We start from the raw sequence: 18364 nt of genomic DNA, 5'->3' as shown, positions 1-18364 counted from the left end.
ACTTCCTTCCTGGGCCGTTACAACATGAGGGCACAGACTGTGCATTTAAATGATGTCCACTCTGCTGACCAGGCACCTGGCACAGAGTGGGTGCTTAGCAAATGTTTGTTGAATGAATGAATACAAGAATGATGTCTTTTAGGACAGCAGACAAAGGAAAACTGAAGCTATTGCAGCACCAGACCCCAGAGCAGAGTTCTGCTACCAAGATGAAAAAAAGTATCTTTGTACTCAAACTGTGTTTGAGGGCCTTCTTAGTATTAGTGGAGATCAACAAGGCTGTAGAGAGCTGTATTATTAAAGTATGGGAAGTAAAGGAGGAGGGAAATGCTGACTCATTCCCTGGAGCTGGCAAAGGATACAATATGTAGCAGACAATAGAGAGAAACCATCCATCTACCCATGGAAATCAGTGAAACAAAAGGGGCCTGAGTAGACACACTCCCTTTTCTCCCATGCCTACCCTGGGTCTCAATCTATTTGTATTTACAAAGGCTCTGCATCTTGGGACTTTATGCTGGGCCCTTCCCACTCTCTTTGGGGTAATAAAACTAGGGAAGAAATGCAGGGACAGGTTCTGGCATGTGCTGTTGTGTGAGAGCTGTGGGAGGACACAGGGCAATCAGATGTTTACAGAAGTTGGGTGCAAAGCGTCGAGAGTTGGGTTTGGAAAGGGCTGGGTTGGGGCAGATGACTTCTGCTTTTTGTAATAAATCTTTCTATATTATTTGAATTTCTAAAATTAGCTGCATGAATTACTTTGACAAATTAACAAAAATACTTACTTTTCAAAACAACCAAGAGTCAGATGGAGATAGCGGCGTTGGGCATGCAGGGCAGTGGGAGAGAGTGCATGAGTAATAATCCCTCTTTGGAGAAGGGCTGTTTTCATGCCTGGCGTGGCCCCTTTATGAGGCTGCTGCTGCTCCAGCAAGACGCGCTTGGCCCTGCATGGAAGGAAACTTCCTGGATTTAGTTCTTCATGGTCCAACCTCTCTGCTCCTCTTCTCAGTCATTGCTCCAGGCTCTCAACTTTATTAGTTGCCAGCCCTGCTACCTATTTGCCTTCTTCATGGTTTGCGCACTTAGCTTGTGATCTCAACTTTCCTTCCAGTGACAATTCATTCCTTGTCTTAGACCCTAAGGTATTCATGGTCAGCCTCTAAAGGAATGGCCTTCCCGACTTGACTCGGTTCCCAGGCTATCTGTTCCACAAGCTGCCCTGAGGGGAGGCCCTCTCCTGGTTTGTCTTAGCCTTTCAGCAGTACCTAGACAACCAAAAAAAACCCAAGAAAGGACTGAATAGAGTTGATGACAGGCAGTAAAACATTAGGGCTCAATCCCTTCAGTCATAGCAACCTTCTTTCAAGGCCTCCTTGTCCCCTTCCTTGCTGTAGGATCTTATGAAAATTACAGAAACTTTCGGAGCTTTGATTTCTTCATCTGCACATGGAAGATACTGATATTAATAGTATGTATGGCTTAATAAAAGTTCAATATCATCATTGTAGCAGGAGTGTAAATTTATACGCACTGTTCTTAAGTATGCAATAACAACAACAACAAAGTATGACTCTTTTTTATTTTATTTTATTTTATTTATTATTTTATTTCAGAATATTATGGGAGTACAAATGTTTTGGTTACATGAATTGCTTCCATACTGCTTGAGTCAAAGTTTAAGTGTGCCAATTACCCAGATAGCGTACTTCGTGCCCCTTAGGTATGATTTCATCCATCCCCTCCTCCCATCTGCATGATTTCTACTGAGTTTTACTTACATCTGTGCATATGAGTGCTGATTGGTTAGTTCCAATTTAGTAGTGAGTACATGTGGTGTTTGTTTTTCCATTCTTGTGATACTTCACTTAGGAGGATGGTCTCCAGTTCCATCCAGATTGTTACCACAGGTATTAATTCATTTTTTTTATGGCCAAGTATCACTTCATGGTGTACATATACCATACATTTTATTAATGCACTCATGAATTGATGGGCACTTGGGTTGATTCCACGTTTGCGATTGTGCTGCAATTGTGCAATTGTGCAATTGTGAATTGTGCTGCAATAAACATTCTAGTGCAAGTGTCTTTCTGATAAAATGACTTTTTTTTTCTTTGGGTAAATACCCAGCAGTGGGATTGCTGGATCAAATGGTAGGTCTACTTTTAGTTCTTTGAGGGATCTCCATACTATTTTCCATAAGGTTGTATTACTTTGCAGTCCCACCAACAGTGTATAAGTGTTCCTTTTTCTCCACATCCATGCCAGCATATATTGTTTTGAGACTTTTTGATAAAAGCCATTCTTACTGGGGTTAGGTGATATCTCATTGTGGTTCTGATTTGCATTTCTCTGATGGTTAATGATGTTGAGCATTTTTTCATATATTTATTGGCCATTAGTCTATCTTCTTTTGAGAAGCTTCTGTTCATGTCTTTTGCCCACTTTTTAATGGTGTTGTTTGATTTTTTTTCTTGTTGATTTGCTTAAATTCTTTGTAGATTCTGGTTATTAGCCCTTTTGCAGATGTATAGCATGCAGATATTTTCTCCCATTCTGTAGGTTGTCTATTTGCTCTGTTGATTGTTTCCTTAGCTGTGCAGAAGCTTTTTAATTTGATCAGGTCCCATTTATTTATTTTTGTCATTGCTGTGATTGCTTTTGGGGTCTTCCTCATAAATTTTTCGTCTAGGCCGATGTCTATAAGAATTTTTCCAACATTTTCTTTTAGAATTCTTATGTTTTCATGTCTCAGATTTAAGTCTGTTATCCATCTTGAATTAATTTGTGTGAGTGGTGAGAGATATGGATCCTGTTTCAATCTTCTACATGTGGCTATCCAGTTTTCCAAGCACTATTTTTTGAATAGGGATTCTTTTCCCAAGTTTATATTGCCATCTACTTTGTCTGGGTTCTTTGTTCTGTTTTATTGATCTATATCCTTATTTTTGTGCCAGTACCATGCTGTTTTGGTTACTATAGCCTTGTAGCATAGCTTAAAGTCTGGCATAGTGATGCCTTCAGATTTGTTCTTTTTGCTTAAGGTTGCTTTGGATGGCTCCTTTTTTTTGTAATGTTCTGTCCTGGCTAACAATCATCCTCACTTAATCATCCCTATCCCAGCGAGCTTGGCCTGGAGGATAGGTACAGCAATCTGGGACTGAAATTCTGTAAAGTTCAATTCTATAAAGAGAACCATTTCTTTAGGTAAATTCTTCATCTCTTTTCGATAAAGTGCTCAAGTTTTTCAGATTTCTGCTCCCTCCCTGTTTCTCTCCAAAATGGCATCTGAATGTGAGGGTTTTAAATGATGTCAGGGTGGCAGAGGAAGATCGAGGGTCTTTGGCATCTTTTAAACATTGCTGATGCCTGCTGTGTCATGGCTGGTCTGGGCTGCTCTCTGGACTCATGACCACTGAGGGGGACTGCTGCCATTCTGGGATATTCTACAGGTATCTGACACTGAAACCTGCACCTGGTGTCATTCATGGACTGTTCTTATCATTGCTGACATGGCCATACCTTATTAGTGCTGTAGAGGTCCAGTGTGACTCCCCTAGCTTCTTGTACAGGAAGTCTAGCCTGCTACGAAGACCAGAGGCAGAGGTGTGATGCAAATGATTAGCAGTTGATTCTGGGTGGCGAGAGCCCTGATTTTCAGTATTTGAAGACTTTTTTGGTGTAAACATTCCCACCTTGGCATTTTAAGCTACCAATGTGATGTCACCAAATGTGAAATTGGGAAGAGATGTGCTTTACAGATACAATAGATGTAAATAACCTCAATAGCGTAGTAATAGTAAAATGTAGCAGAACTGTGGAGTGATAATTTTGAGTATTTTTTATCTTTATTTTTAAGAGAATTTACTTAATTGTAAATGTAAATAACTTAATTTTTAATAATTGTTATGTTTAACGACTGGCTTGCAAAATTTCTGACCATTTAATAGTCAGGTCTCTGAGCCAGTGAACCAGCTCTGGTCCACCACTGACAGGTTCCCTAGCTGGTTTGTCAAGACAGCTTCTAATAAGTTCCTAATCAGACCCTCAACTAAGTTCCACGTTTTCTTTTGGGGCACCTTGGGAGAGCTAAATTCAGTCCCAACCTCTGCTATCCACAAGCTGATGCAGAGGCAACCAGTGATGCAGTATCCTCCCCACTACTAAAAAGGAAGTGGGGCAGACGCTCCTCTGCTCATGGCATTAACCTTAACCCACATAACCCACTTCCCCCTTGGTGGAATCTGTCAAATAGGCAGAATGTCAAATTCCCCTAGACTCTTAAAGAAAATTCACCCCATGGCCAATTCACAGAAGCCCATTTCACCAAAGGAGAAATGTACCAGATTTATTTTTATGTTGTTTTTAGTTGACTAGTTTTCCTAATAGCATTTGAAGAAAAAACGTTAAGTTTGGACTCCTGCAACAGCTGGAGGAAAGGGACTGAAAAAGAGAGCGTTGTGTTAAAAGTTTGTCTAGGAGCTCACGTGGACATATCCTTCCTGCCACTTTTGTTGTGCAGCGCCTTCTTTCTCCAGAGTTTCAGCCACTTTCTTCTCCACTTTGAAGGTTTCACAGCCCAACTTGTCTTCTAGGACTACTTAGCAGTCCTAGGAGAGGAGGCTATTACTCCAGCTCTTCCATTGGATGCTCTTAATTCTAAAGGTTTTGTTTTGTTTTGTTACACAAAACAAATCAAAATAGAGAGTGGCTGGCAAAAATAACAAGCCCAAGGGAGTTCTAGAGGTTGACATCAGCACAAAACACGCTCACAGCATTAGTCTCTGATTATAGAGTGGTCTCATAGTCTTTTTAATCACCTAAGTGTTTTAAAATGTTGAACTCAAGTATCTGAGCTGGCAGGTATTGAGAAACTGTTGAAGGTGTAAGTAGGAGAATGACAAGGTTGGATCTGTTCTAGACACTGAGCTATAATAGCAACATATGAAAAGGACCAAAAAGGCCAGTTTGTAAGCAAGGAATTGAGTTAAGAGTCTATTAGAACCCAGGTGAAAGATGACAGACTGAACTCCAATAATGGAAGTGATGGGATCAGGAGTCCTTTCCTGGTTACCCTAACTTAGCGGACTCCCCTCTTAGTCTCTTATCACTGTGCCCTATTGGTGGAAATTTGTAAATTTATGTTTATATGTTTATTTATCATCAGCTCTCTCACTAGACTGCAAGTGCCACGAGGGCAAGGGTCATGCCTATTTTATTTCCCAAAGTATTCTCATCACTCAGCATGGTGTCCGGCACGGAACAGGAGCTCCACAAATATCTGGGAAGAAAGAGTGGGATTGAGAAGAAACAAAGGATTTTCAGCAGTGGGAACAGCTTATATCTGTTTTATAGTAAGGGAAAGATGCTCATGGGGAAGGAGATGTGGAAAGACCAAAGAGACAGTAAGAGATGGTGCAGGTTCCAGGAGAAGCAGGAGCAAACAGGATAAAAAACATAAGCAGCAGAGCTAGCTTTGTCTAGGAGAAGGGCTCCTCTTCTGTCATGGAAGGAAAGGAAGAATGGATGTGTATAGAGCCTGATTGGATTTATAGATTATAAAATTAACGGTCTCTGATTTCTGGAGAAGTGGTAGGCACGGTTATCAGCTGAGAGAGAGAGACAGAGAAAAAGGAAGAGGAAGAAGGAGGAGGAGGCGGAAGGGAGGAAGAGGAATTAAGGGTTAACAGGGAGGTGAGAATTTAACGAAATTGCTCCAAGGAACAAAATAAGTTGGTGACCTAAAACGCCTAAAAAGATTTCTGAGAAGGGGACCAGCTGAGGAAGAGTATGACGGAATTAGCCTATCTCCAAACCTCGTAGGTGAGGGACAGGGAAGTGGAACGGAGAGACGGGAGGGTTGATGGTGATGGGGATTTGCAGGAGGCCGTCTCCCTTTCAGTTAATCACGTGTCTTACTGCTGCAAAGGGAAAGATTTCAGGACTCCTGGGATGGGTTTAGATGAATCATTCATCTCTCCAGCTGTTAAGAGTTTTGAATGTGTTAGAGAGGACACAGACATCAAAAACAGGCCCTCAGCAGTCTGTTTCTCTGGAGAAGGTCTCACCGAGGGCCTGGAGCTCGCCTTATCTTGCTGTGTTCTCTAAGGTAACTCTGCCCTTCGCCATTGCTTCCTCTAGCAGGAAGACATCTTCTGTCTCAGAAATCTTACTGATAGACAAATATTTTTAGTACTTAGATGACTGCCTTCTATATGAGAAAGTCCATGAATGAAGGTTTTGATAGACTTGGATTTGACTCCTGGCTCTGGCACGTAGGAGCTTTTGTGATCTTGAATAAATTAGCTAACCTTTCCAGCCTACATTGTGCAGAGTAAAATGGAGGAAATCACTGGAATGGTGGAGGGATTAAATGAGATAGATAATGTATGTAAATCAGCCAGCAAAATGCGCAGCACAAAGTAGACACTCAATAAAATTTTTTTGTCACCTCCCTTTTTCTTGCCCTATTCCCTTCTTCCCTTACATTTTCATAACCAGTTTTTTGTAATAGATTGCAAGATTCCTCAGGACATGAATGGCATCTTAGTCATAAAAATAACTTTTATTTTTTCTTTATTAAAGTAATACATGCACTTGTTAGCTAAAAATTTCAAATAATAGAAAGAGCAACTTCCTCATTCCTCCCCACTCTGGTCTCATTTGCCAGGAAGAATCATATTTAATTCTCAACAGTTTTGGATTTTAATTATTCTGGTGTCATCTTAGTTTGGCTAAAAGTATGCTTATACTGTACTTTCTTGATTTATAAATTTTAAAGATTATTTGTGTTCCTATTCTGACAGAAAAAGATTTAGCTTACTTAAATTACCATACCATCTCTGCTTTCCAAATAATTGTCTCTTTTTAATTCCTCTATTGGTTAACTTTATAATTTTAAATAATAAATATTTTACTTTTTTTCTATCCATTATGTTACATTTTGCTATCCATTATATCTCTCGATTCCCTGCACTGTAAGATTGGGACATTATCACGCCTACTCTTTTCTTGAGCTTTTCTTACCCTTTTTACTTTTTTTAAAAAAAATTTTTGATTTATTTCTTTTTCTTTCTTTGTTTTTACTTTTTTAAACCCAAGTCGAGCAATTGGGACTTTTTACTTTTTAACTTCTTTTTTGTTTGTTTGTTTTTCTTTTGCACTTTCTTTTTTGCCTTTTATTTTTTTAAACTGGATTTTGCAGTAGAAATGCAGACCACTTTGGATAGCTATGGCTCAGTAGTGCTGGATGCCCTCCTCCTAAGACATCATCTTCTTACACTCCACCGAACAGAAAACCATCCCTTCTACTAGCATGAACTTCTGCTCATGAGACACTTGCTGCAGCAGGAGCACAGGAAGCACTCGGTGGACGCGTGCCAGCTGAAACTGTTGTAGGTCACCCACTGGACGTCTGGATCAATGGCATTGTGGCATCCTTGACATACCACAGCATGATTCTTCACCTAGTAGGGCTTGCAGATGGGTTTATCATTGACTGTCATGTATATTTCCCCAGGTGGGATGTTGTCACAGTCAACGCAGCAGAAATGTTTCAGGTGCCAATTCTGGTTCTCTGCCTGGGTATGCTCGTTGCTGAATATCAGCTCATCGCAGCCAGCACACTGGGATTTCTCATTGTCACTGTAATGTCTGCCACAGTACAGCTCCTCATCCTTCCAGAAATAAATCATGTCGAACAGGAGTTCATAGCAGGTGCTGCAGACGAAACAAGCTGTGTGCCACGGTTTATCGTAGCCAGCCCTTTCAGCAGAGATGGCTGGATTGCTTTCCCTCATACTCATTTTGCAGCAATAGCAGGAATAGTGAGTTTTTTTGTGCTCAGCAGATTTGTCCTCCAGGGCCCCCCACCGCTGCTGAGGTGCTTCATCTCCGCCAGGGAGGTACATTTGGTTGGGGCCTTGAGCATCCATGTTACAGGGAAGTTTGACGTCTCCTACTCCTAGAGCATCATTCTTATATCGCAAACTGCTCCATTTCCTTCATGTCTTTGGGAAACAACTCATGGCACTTTGAGGGGCCCTGGTCTTGTGCCAGGGAGCTGCTTTGTCAGCTGCTTCTTCTGGTACCGCGCCCCCTCCGAGCCTGCCGCTGGCTGCTTTTCCTTTGGCAGCATCTGCATGTCCTGCTGGGCCAGTGCCTGATTGGGACAGGAGGAGCCCAGTCATAGGTGACTGTATTGATGGAGACATTCTTCTTGACAGCAACAGTGTTGGTCAATACCCTAACATTGCTTTATACATGGGAACGCAATCTGATTTTAGTTTTGCAATCAGGATGGTCCACTTGGTGTCTTCAAAAAGTTTCCCCACTTTTCAATCCTCTTCGTTGCTCACGAGGACATCTTGCTCTTCTTGGCCGCATGTGCAGTTACAACATATTTGTCTCCAGAAGTGCAGTTTGAATCCTTCACATGTTAAACAGGGGGCTCCAAATCCTTGCTCATAACCCAAGTCTATCCGGCACCGTCGAACTTCCGCTGTCCGGTTGGCTGCAGCTTTTTAACTTCTGTCACCTATGCTTTTATTTTATATGGTTAAAGTTGATAACATTTGCTTTCTGATAAAGTGCCATTCTCATCAAGGGTATACACTATGAACGTGACATCAGTGTTGATGTTAAGCTTGATCACCTGACTGGTGTTTCTCAGGTCTGTACTGTAAAGTTCCTGTTTTACCCCCTTTTCATACTGTCCTCTATGGAAATAAGTCATTATGTGCACCCCATGCTTAGGTGGGGAGCTATGCTCCACCTCCTTGAGGACACAATATCTACTTACATTATTTGAAATTCTCCTGCATGGGAGACTTTTCTCTTTTCCTTCACTTATTTATTCATTCAATTATTTATTTATAGCAGTATGGACTCATGAATATTTATTTTATACTTTGGGTTATAAAAAAATATTACTTTCTTTATTCTGTTGCTGGAATTATTCCAGCTTTGGCTGGAATTTCAGTTGGCTCCGTTGGCCTTTTGATTTAGCTCCAACATTATGGGATTATCTATTTATTTATGAACATTTTTCTATCTTCTGACACTATAAGATACTCTAGGCTCATCTTGTATATTTCCTACCCCAGTCCTAGAATCAGACATTTCTCCAAGAAGATCTGGTTCCTTTTACTGCAATATGCTATTAGAAACCAAGATCTGAGGACTAGGTATGTTCGTTGCTAACGGAGCATTGTTGCTTCTAGGCCCTCTTAGCTGACAAAGCCAAAAATATGTGTGTATATACATATATATATATATACACACACACACATATAAATAATTCTATGTGTAGCATCTGTATCTATACTAAGCTAAACATGAATTCATACTGATGTCTAATCTATTATCACATGGATCATTCTAGCTGCTTCCTTTGCTCGTCTATGAACTCCCACTCTGACAGTGAGAACCCCTGCTAATAGCATTCCCCATCCATTTACATGATTGTTCTATCCCTGTATGCATGTATCATGGTATCAAAATTGTTAACTGGTACCCTCATGGGAAGTAACTTTATCAACTAGAGTTCAGCGCTTGTATGTAGTTTCTTTTACTTTAGTCTTAAGACTCCCTATACTTCCAATATAACTTAGGTCAGCATCTTTCTCCCCCGACTCCTTTCCAGTGAGGTTGTTTTATTCATCTATAATACAGTTAGATTGTTTTGTCACATTCTGCATTCATGCTGGGATCTCTCCATTTCATAGTTTTTTTGAAAATTTCTTTGATACTCTTTTTTCAAAACTTCTATTGGCTTTTGCTCCTTGCTATTCGATCTTATTTTCCAAAAGTTCTTTTTGCTCTCTGAATTTATTATGTACCCTTTTATTCTTCTTTCATAAATGCTAGTTAGCTATTAGCAATCTATTAGTATAAAAATCCTTTCTCTGGGGATATTAATGAGAATTTTTTTGAAGTTTTCTTCTCTCTGTATAGCCTGTTTTCTCCAAGTTTTTCATTTGGTTTATTCTCACCTGTGTGTTCCGTATTAGAAGTTTTCCTCAGATTTCTGATAACCATTGCTTGATCTCTTGTGATTCAGGGTGGGGAAATCTGATCTCTGATTGGAATCTCTGAGGGCATTAGTGGGTCTAGTTAAGGCTGAGTTTCCCTGTAGGGCAATTCGTCTGGGCTCTGATTGGGGAAACTCCTAATTTCAAGTTAAGTCTGCCATTTAGCCTGATGCCCTGGAGAAGTATCTTCCAATCTTACGCATGATGTGTGAGGCCTGTCTGCTAGCAATCTGGTAGCTGAGTAGTTATTCACTTAATCCACACATTTTCAGACTGGTACTCACACCTCAATTATGCATGGCTTCTCTCTAAGTAGAGACTCTTAGTAGAGACTCTCCAAGCTTTGGCCATTCTGGGGAAAGGGAAGTAACTCAGTGACATGGAATAGCCCTAAGAAGGTAGGGAGAGGGATCCAGTTGCTTTTTTAAAGCTTCCAACCAATTTCTTTATTTTCACTCCTCACCTGCCTTACCCCAAGTTCTAGAGATATCTGATACTGTCAATTTCTGAGGCTTCTGGTGATTTTTGAAGTGAAGATTAGGTCAGTTTTTAGTTTTCCTCTTTGCTGGTTTAAAATTTGGCCTTCTTGGGTCTACAAGGCTCTTTAATTTACACTCATATGTCTGCTTTCCTGACTTCCTAAATTTCGTGCTGTTGTATTTTGTTTCTCCATAGATGTACATCTTTAAAACCTTATTTATGGGCAAGGGTGCGGTGGTTCATGCCTGTAATCCTGGCACTCTGGGACCGAGGTGGGTGGATCATTTGAGCTCAGGAGTTTGAGACCAGCTTGAGCAACAGCGAGACCCAATCTCTACTAAAAAATAGAAAGAAATTATCTGGACAACTAAAAATATATAGAAAAAATTAGCTGGCTATGGTGGCATGTACCTGTAGTCCCAGCTACTTGGGAGGCTGAGGCAGAAGGATTGCTTGAGCTCAGGAGTTTGAGGTTGCTGTGAGCTAGGCTGACACCACGGCACTCTAGCCCAGACAATAGAGTGAGACTTTGTCTTGAAAACAAAACAAATAATAAAAATTTATTTATATCTATCTACATATCTATCTTTATATCTATCCCTTTATAATGGTTTTATAGGGTTTCTAATGGCAACAAAGTTAAATTCTCCTATTCAATCTACTGTCCATCTTTTCCCAAATCCGATTTATAATTTTTTATCCCCTCGATATAATTTTAATGAGTTTGAGAGGAAAAAGATATATATGTAAGCCAGATCTAGTGTGCTATCCAATTGCTTTCTTAAAGCTTCCAACCAATTTCCTTATTTCAGATCCCACCTGCCTTACTATTCTCACATTACCTATCACAACGCATTCTGGATATTAACTGCTTAATAAATATTAGTTAAATTACAATATACAGAAGTTAGAAAATCTCCATTACATCATGCCTTAAAATTGATTAAACACTAATGGTATACTAAGGATATCAGGGCCCATTCCCCAAATGTAACTACCTCTCTAGTAACTTTCTGCTTCCCCAACTACAGCAAGAACATAGAGAATCTTTATGTCTAGTCCCTTTGTTTTCACACCTAAATAAGCCTCCAGAGAAGAGCAGCAAACACATTTGCTATGGCCTGTAAATCGGCAATATTACAATTAGTATTAGCTGTTACCACTTGAAGTGTTGAGAGAGTGGGGTTCATTCAGCTGGGGTCCTTGCCCCGCCCAGTATGGTTCTGAGTTAAAATAGATGAAGATGTTAATATTAACTTTATCAATGGACACTCATTCATGCAGCATTGGTCTTTCATTGCAAATGCATTTGGCTGAAACTTGATCACGTGGCTGAACACTCTTAGACGAATGTTTTTGCTTTGGTGTATGACGAGTTAAATAGGATTAAAACTGCCTACTTGCCTCTTATAAAATGTAGCTTCCTACATTATTTAAATAAAGTGTGTTCATGTGGTAACATCATGCTAGATGAAGAACCGGGTTTTAGTCTTGCCTCTACTACTTCCAGGCTTATGAGGCTGGAAGACCACTCCTGTCAAATCTTCCGAGCTTCCCCAATGGTCTGACTCCTCATTTATATAAAAGAATTGATGTCACTCACACCAGCTCACTAATAATGGGGATGATTCCTACCTGTGTTGAAGTGAGAATAAAATGAGTTAATGGAGAATAAATTCTGTTAGGCCGCGTTATTTTGTAAAGTATTATGCAAATACAAAGGAATATTTTAAAATAGCGTTTAACACAATGTTAAGGCACAACCTATTAGACTAAAAGATGTAGCGAGGGCAATCTACTTATAAGGAATAGCAGATGCAAAGACTCCTGAGTCCTTTGCCTCTTGGGTAGTTTGTGGATTAGAAGCAATGTGCTGATTAGATCTCTTGTACGTACAGGTTCTACTTCTTAACATTTTGGCTTTTCCTTTGCTTTCTACTGAAGAACAGGTGATAGTTGAGACCGTGACTTAATGTAAGTTCTAATCTTTCAGAGCTTTCTATTTTACTTGGCTTCTCTCTTGACCCTGAAGTTAAGTGTAAGTTTTGAGATCTCACTGTTCATCTTATGAAATTATTTTGTAAACAATACATAAGATCAAGTTTAGGAGGTTAGTCTACATTTGTTTATCTAAGCATTCAACGTGCTCAATGGTGCCAGAATTTTTTCTTATAGAATTCTTTATAATGTCAAGGGCTCTTGGTCATCTTAGCCAAATGTCATTCATTGCTTTATAGAAGAAAACCCAAGTCTCTGCTTTGGTCGTCTGTTCTGGGCTTGGATTCCTGACGTTGAAAAGGTTTAACACATGCTATCAGTGGCAGTCATTTGGAAGACAGACAGACACAAAGCCATTCTCAAGGATTCTTTCTTTATTTCTGAAATACCTTTTGACCACTGGAAAGGGGGTTGATCCTTTCCTTTTGTTTCTTTCACTATGTTCTCAGTGATGTAGAAAAGGAGAGCGAATGCTGCAGCCAGAGAGTTTTCTTTTCTTTTTTTTTTCCCTTCCACATGAAAGACTTCATTGTTCCACCTCCAGTTTATTACAGGCCCTGGAGAAAGTAGGAAAAGATTAAAAGAGAAGAATGATCACTGACGTATTTTCAGAGGGGCAGGCTCTGGCTACATGGAAATACATTGATTTGTGAAAGTGGATCCCTGTTATATTTTAACAGTCTAATGGGGCTTGCTTTGTCATTAGCGCCTTGAGTACTGCTTGTAGTTAATTTAATCAGGAATGAAGTCTTTAAGCTGACTTTATAAACCCACAACACAATAGTTAGTTGGCAGCTGTTGTTAGATTTAATTAGTGTAAGTGGAAAATGTATTAGTTTTTTTTTTTTTTCCCACCTTTTTTCCTATCCAATCTTCTCCCCTCCTTTTTATTTTTGGAACTTTTTCTCAGGAGAGTGTTTCTGTTCCCCATTTCCCTCCTCCCTTCCTCATTTCTTAGTTCTGGGAAATAAAAATATAAATAAACACATGAAATGAAGTGAGACTATGTACTTAGATACTCAGTTTTGTTTTTTGTTTTTTTCTATGTTTTTTGTTTTGTTTGTTTTGTTTTGATTTTTTGGGTTGGTTTTTGTTTCTGTACTCTTAAAGCACATACAGTCTGTGGTGCTGACTGCTTTTGTGTAGTTGTATATTGACAAGATTTCCGAAATTAGGAATTTCAATACATAATTATAAGTCTGCAAAGAGAGAGACTGAGGAGAAAAAACAAGATGTGGGACAGCCTGGGGTGGTGGCGGTGGTGATGGTCATGTAGTGAATTAAAGCTCTTAATGCATTAATTTGTTAGAGTACTATTATGAAGTACAATAAGTTATCAATTTGGATAAGACTAGCATTGTCTTAGACTGTACAATTACACACATAGTAAAAATCCAAATTGAATGGTAAAAATCCATTTGAGGAGTTCATGCCAAGTGTTTTCTCAGGAGTTTCTGAATTGGGTAATTGGTCCTTCCAGGTGAGAGAAAGAACACATGAAGCAGAGCAGCTTTGGCAGAAAAGGAGATCAGATGTCTAGTTTTTGATAGGGTGGATTTGAAGTGTCCAGTAGTCATCGGATAGAGCTGTTTGGTGGGAATTTGACATGACTCTCACTTACCGATGAGAAGCTGGGCTGGTGTGTAGATTTGGGAGTCCCTAGCAAGTGATAGTCAAGATTCTGGGAGGGAATGAAGTCATGTAGGAGACTAGGTGATGAGGAAGAACAATAGGTCAAGTCTGGAACCCTGTAGAATCCCAATAATTAATGATAAAATAAAGGAAAAATATCTGTGAGAAAACAGAGGAAATCAAAGAGGTTTGAAAAGAACCAGTGGAATATAGAAAAGAACCACGGAAGCTTTGAAGTAAATATTTAAAAGTTCATGTAGAACAATTACCCATGTGACCCCCAAGGCAGTGCCTGTGTGATCCTTTCTAGCTGGGGTGAGGATTTCCAGCAAGAAGGGAGTAGTGGCAGGGCGCATTGGCTAATGCCTGTAATTGTAGAACTTTGGGAGGCTGAGGCAAGAGGATCACTTGAGGCCAGGAGTTCAAGGCCAGCTACAGCACCATAGTGAGACCCTGTCTCTACAAAAAAATAGAAAAATTAGTTGGGCGTGGTAGCAGGTACCTGTAGTCCTAGCTACTTGGGAGGCTGAGGCAGGAGGATCGCTTGAGCCCAGGAGTTTGAGGTTGCAGTGAGCTATGATGGTGCCACTGTACTATACCCTGGGCAACAGAGTGAGACCTTGTGTAAAAAAAAAAAAAAGGGGGGGAGTACTGATGCTCCCCTCAACAGAGGACGCTAAGCACCTATCACTCCTCTTTGGGGGAAGTAATCATGAGACCCGGGGCTTAAAAGTAGCTGATTATTACTAGAAGGTTGAGGCCCAAGTTGAGGGTGGAGTTAATACCCATACACATTTACTGATGCCAAATCAATTTTTTTATAGATTGTTCCTGGCAGAAAGAAAATAAATAAGAAAAAGAAAATAAATAAGAAAAAAAATATAGGAGAATATGAAATCTGGTTCTAATTCCCCAGTTCCATTTTTAGACTTTTATTACATTATATTTTGACTGATTTTTATAAATATACATGAGTACACATCATACAAGCCTTGTACTTTTTGCAAAGTAAATATTGCAGTTTCTGTTCTATTTCGATGGTAGATATTTTGATAGTATTACATGAAAACAGAGTAGTTACCAATGACCTTAGGCATCTTGGCAAAATATCTGGAAAAGTCAACTGCAAGTTTGATTTTTTGTTTATTTTTTTCAGTCTTTCTAGTATTTTAGTCATTTTTTTCTTTCAAGCTATTTTCTAGTTCCTGACCAATGTGTAAATTTAACTCTCTGTGAATTTAAAGGGTCACATATATAGAAAATTTGATGCTGAGTTTTCATATTTTGGGAAAGACTTATATGAAATCGACATTGAAATCTAAGAGAAACAAAACAAAGTAGTCTTTTTTTACTTGAAAACCTCGAAGTAGAACATCTCTAACTGTTTTTAGGTAATAAAATTGTTAGTCTCAGGTGAGAGAAATCCTTTTTTGGACTGCATTTGAAGACAGAAAGATGAAGGAAAAGAGAAAATTAGGTCATTTAAGTAACTTTATCCAGTAATGAGAAGATGGAATTCTCCAGTGTGGGAAGGAACACTGAACAGAGAGCATCAAATCTGTGCTTTTCCCTGCTAATGAAATAATCTTGGGAAGATAGACTCTGAAGTTCTGTTTTTTTTCATCTGTTAAATGATTGGATTATGCCAGTTATTTTTTGTTACTGTTTCTTCCAGTTCCTATGTTCTGCAATTCCAAGTAAGATTTCATTACTTGGCATCCAATAATCTATACCAAAGATGCTCTGTTAATCAACATCCACTTAACCGACCCACTAGAGTAATGCATGCTCTTCATTCTCTCTGTAAAACATGTTGGACAATGCTTGCTGCAGAATACTAGCAGCCCAAAGATTGTTCTCGTGTGTTCATCCATTCTGCCTCTATCTATTGAGTTTTATGTTTACCAACAATCAGCTGAGTTAGTCCCCGAATCTGTTTATGCCAGTGGTATTTGTTACTGAAATTACATAATTTATCAAATGGTATGAAAGCCAAAGAAATATGAGTGTGAAAAGAAAGAGAACTGTTGCTATGAGAATTAAAACTAAATGTTTTGAATAGGATCTATAAGGGAAGGATGTGTGTAATATAATCACATATGAACAAGACATCATAAAAAATTAGAAAATATTCATAAATATCTAAAGAAGTCTGCTTTTTTTTTTCTTTTTCTTTTTCTATTTTTTGTAGACGCAGGGTCTCAATATTGCCCAGACTGGTCTCCAACTTCTGGGCTTAAGTGATCCTCCCGCCTTGGCCTCCCAAAGCGCTGGGATTACAGGAATGAGCCACCACGCCGGCTGAGAAGTCTGTTTCCATGTTTCTTCACAGCTGAGCTTATTTTCTTATTTCACTTTAAAGAAACTAAAACTGGAGATCAAAGGATGATGCGTTATTCAAGAAAGTAACAGAACTCCAGACTGTAAGAAAATGTTCTACAACAAAAGATTGATGAGTAGATACAGAAAGAAATGATGGATGCCAAAATAAATTATTTAGGTATACATATATAACTTCTTATCTTTCCTCACTTTAATTTTTTTTTTCTGTTTTATTAACCAACTAACTACCAGTCCTGATTGTGTCTGATTAGAGGGATTTTGCCATATTGAGGTCAGGGCCAGGCTAACGTTTCCTTTGTTCTCTGAATACAGCATTAACAGGATGTAGTATAGTAATGAATAGTGTGAATAAGATCCTGAAAAACATTTTTTTAACCAGGACTTTTGGGCATAAATATTTATACCAAAGCTAATTATATATTATAGCGTAGGAGTATCATTTTCTGGGTTTGAATCCTGTCTTCTGTTTTTACAAATTACTCCATGATTTCAAGACATGGTTTCTACCACTGAGACATTATAATAATAATATCAGCTCCCCGGTTAAGGGGATTAACTGTTAATATACATAAAGCACAGCACCTGGCATATAGTAGAAACTGAAAATATGATACTTATTCTTATCCCTTAAAGTAGGTTTCAAGTGCTTCTATTTTCCAATTGATTTTTCATATAATGATGGGCTCTGGAAATTGTTGGATGAAAAAGATTGAACTTTGTGCACCTTTTGGGGGCAGCTAAGGCAAATTTGAGAGAACAATAGGATGGCTGGGACCATGTAATTAGATTATATGGTGGCCAGAGGTCAAAACCGAGTAGCAAGCAGAACCTTCAGTTAAGGGTCAGTGATCAAGCACAGGCAGAGATCGGTCTTTGCAGGGAGCTCCCAAGCGCTCCTACGTGGAAAGCACTGTTGCTGGAGGCAATGAGCTCCGCACCGTGCTTACTGCAGGCACGTCCACTGGTCCTCTGTAGCTCACTCTCCACACGACAAGAGAGAGCCTTTTCAAATCTAAATCAGATATGTCACTCCTGTGCCCAAAACCGTACAGTCTTCTCATTTCAAGGTAAAAGCCAGAGTTCTTGCAGCAAATGCCCTGCAAGGCCCTCAATTACTTCTCTGCTCTCATTTCTTATTATTCACTCTCCTCCAGCCACACTGGCTCCTTGGTATTGTTAAAAAAAAAAGTCCTGCGCCTGTAATCCTAGCACTCTGGGAGGCTGAGGTGGGCGGATTGTTTGAGCTCAGGAGTTCGAGACCAGCCTGAGCAAGAGCGAGACCCAGTCTCTACTAAAAAAAAATAGAAAGAAATTATCTGGACAACTAAAAATATATAGAAAAAATTAGCCGGGCATGGTGGCACATGCCTGTAGTCCCAGCTACTTGGGAGGCTGAGGCAGAAGGATCGCTTGAGCCCAGGAGTTTGAGGTTGCTGTGAGCTAGGCTGACGCCACGGCACTCTAGCCGGGGCAACAGAGTGAGACTCTGTCTCAAAAAAAAAAAAAAAAGTCCTGGCCGGTCTGAAGGTACTGAGCTATCTCGATTGTTCACAGTCAGTTACAGATCAAACTCCTTGTTGTACTCTTTCCTCCTTTCTCGCTACTACACTTCACTAGTCTTAAAACAGCAACAACAGTCCTGCACTCTCTGGTCCTATGACCTTTGAAGTCTCTGCCACCGGCCCGTAGCTGCCTCCTTCAGGTCTCAGCTCAAATCTCACTTTCCCAGTAAGGCTCACCTTGACTACGCCTCATACTCCCACCTTCTCCTATACCCTGCCACTTTTCCTTTCCATATTTTATAATTTATTTATTCACTGGGTTTATTTTCTCTTATCTGCCTCTCTTTGTAAGTTCTATAAGAGCAGGGATCTGTT

General features: G+C 39.6%; 1 pseudogene; it reads right to left on the bottom strand.

Moving 5' to 3' along the window:
• Nucleotides 1–7261: 7261 nt before the first annotated feature.
• LOC105808028 lies at nucleotides 7262–15241 on the bottom strand (annotated as a pseudogene).
• Between the last annotated feature and the right edge of the window lie 3123 nt (nucleotides 15242–18364).

The sequence above is a fragment of the Propithecus coquereli genome, unplaced genomic scaffold (assembly GCF_000956105.1).
Source record: "Propithecus coquereli isolate 6110/MARCELLA unplaced genomic scaffold, Pcoq_1.0 Scaffold166, whole genome shotgun sequence".
Classification (NCBI taxonomy): Eukaryota; Metazoa; Chordata; class Mammalia; order Primates; family Indriidae; genus Propithecus; species Propithecus coquereli.
Note: the sequence above shows the minus strand (reverse complement) of the source record. Positions and strands in the feature narration are given on the sequence as shown.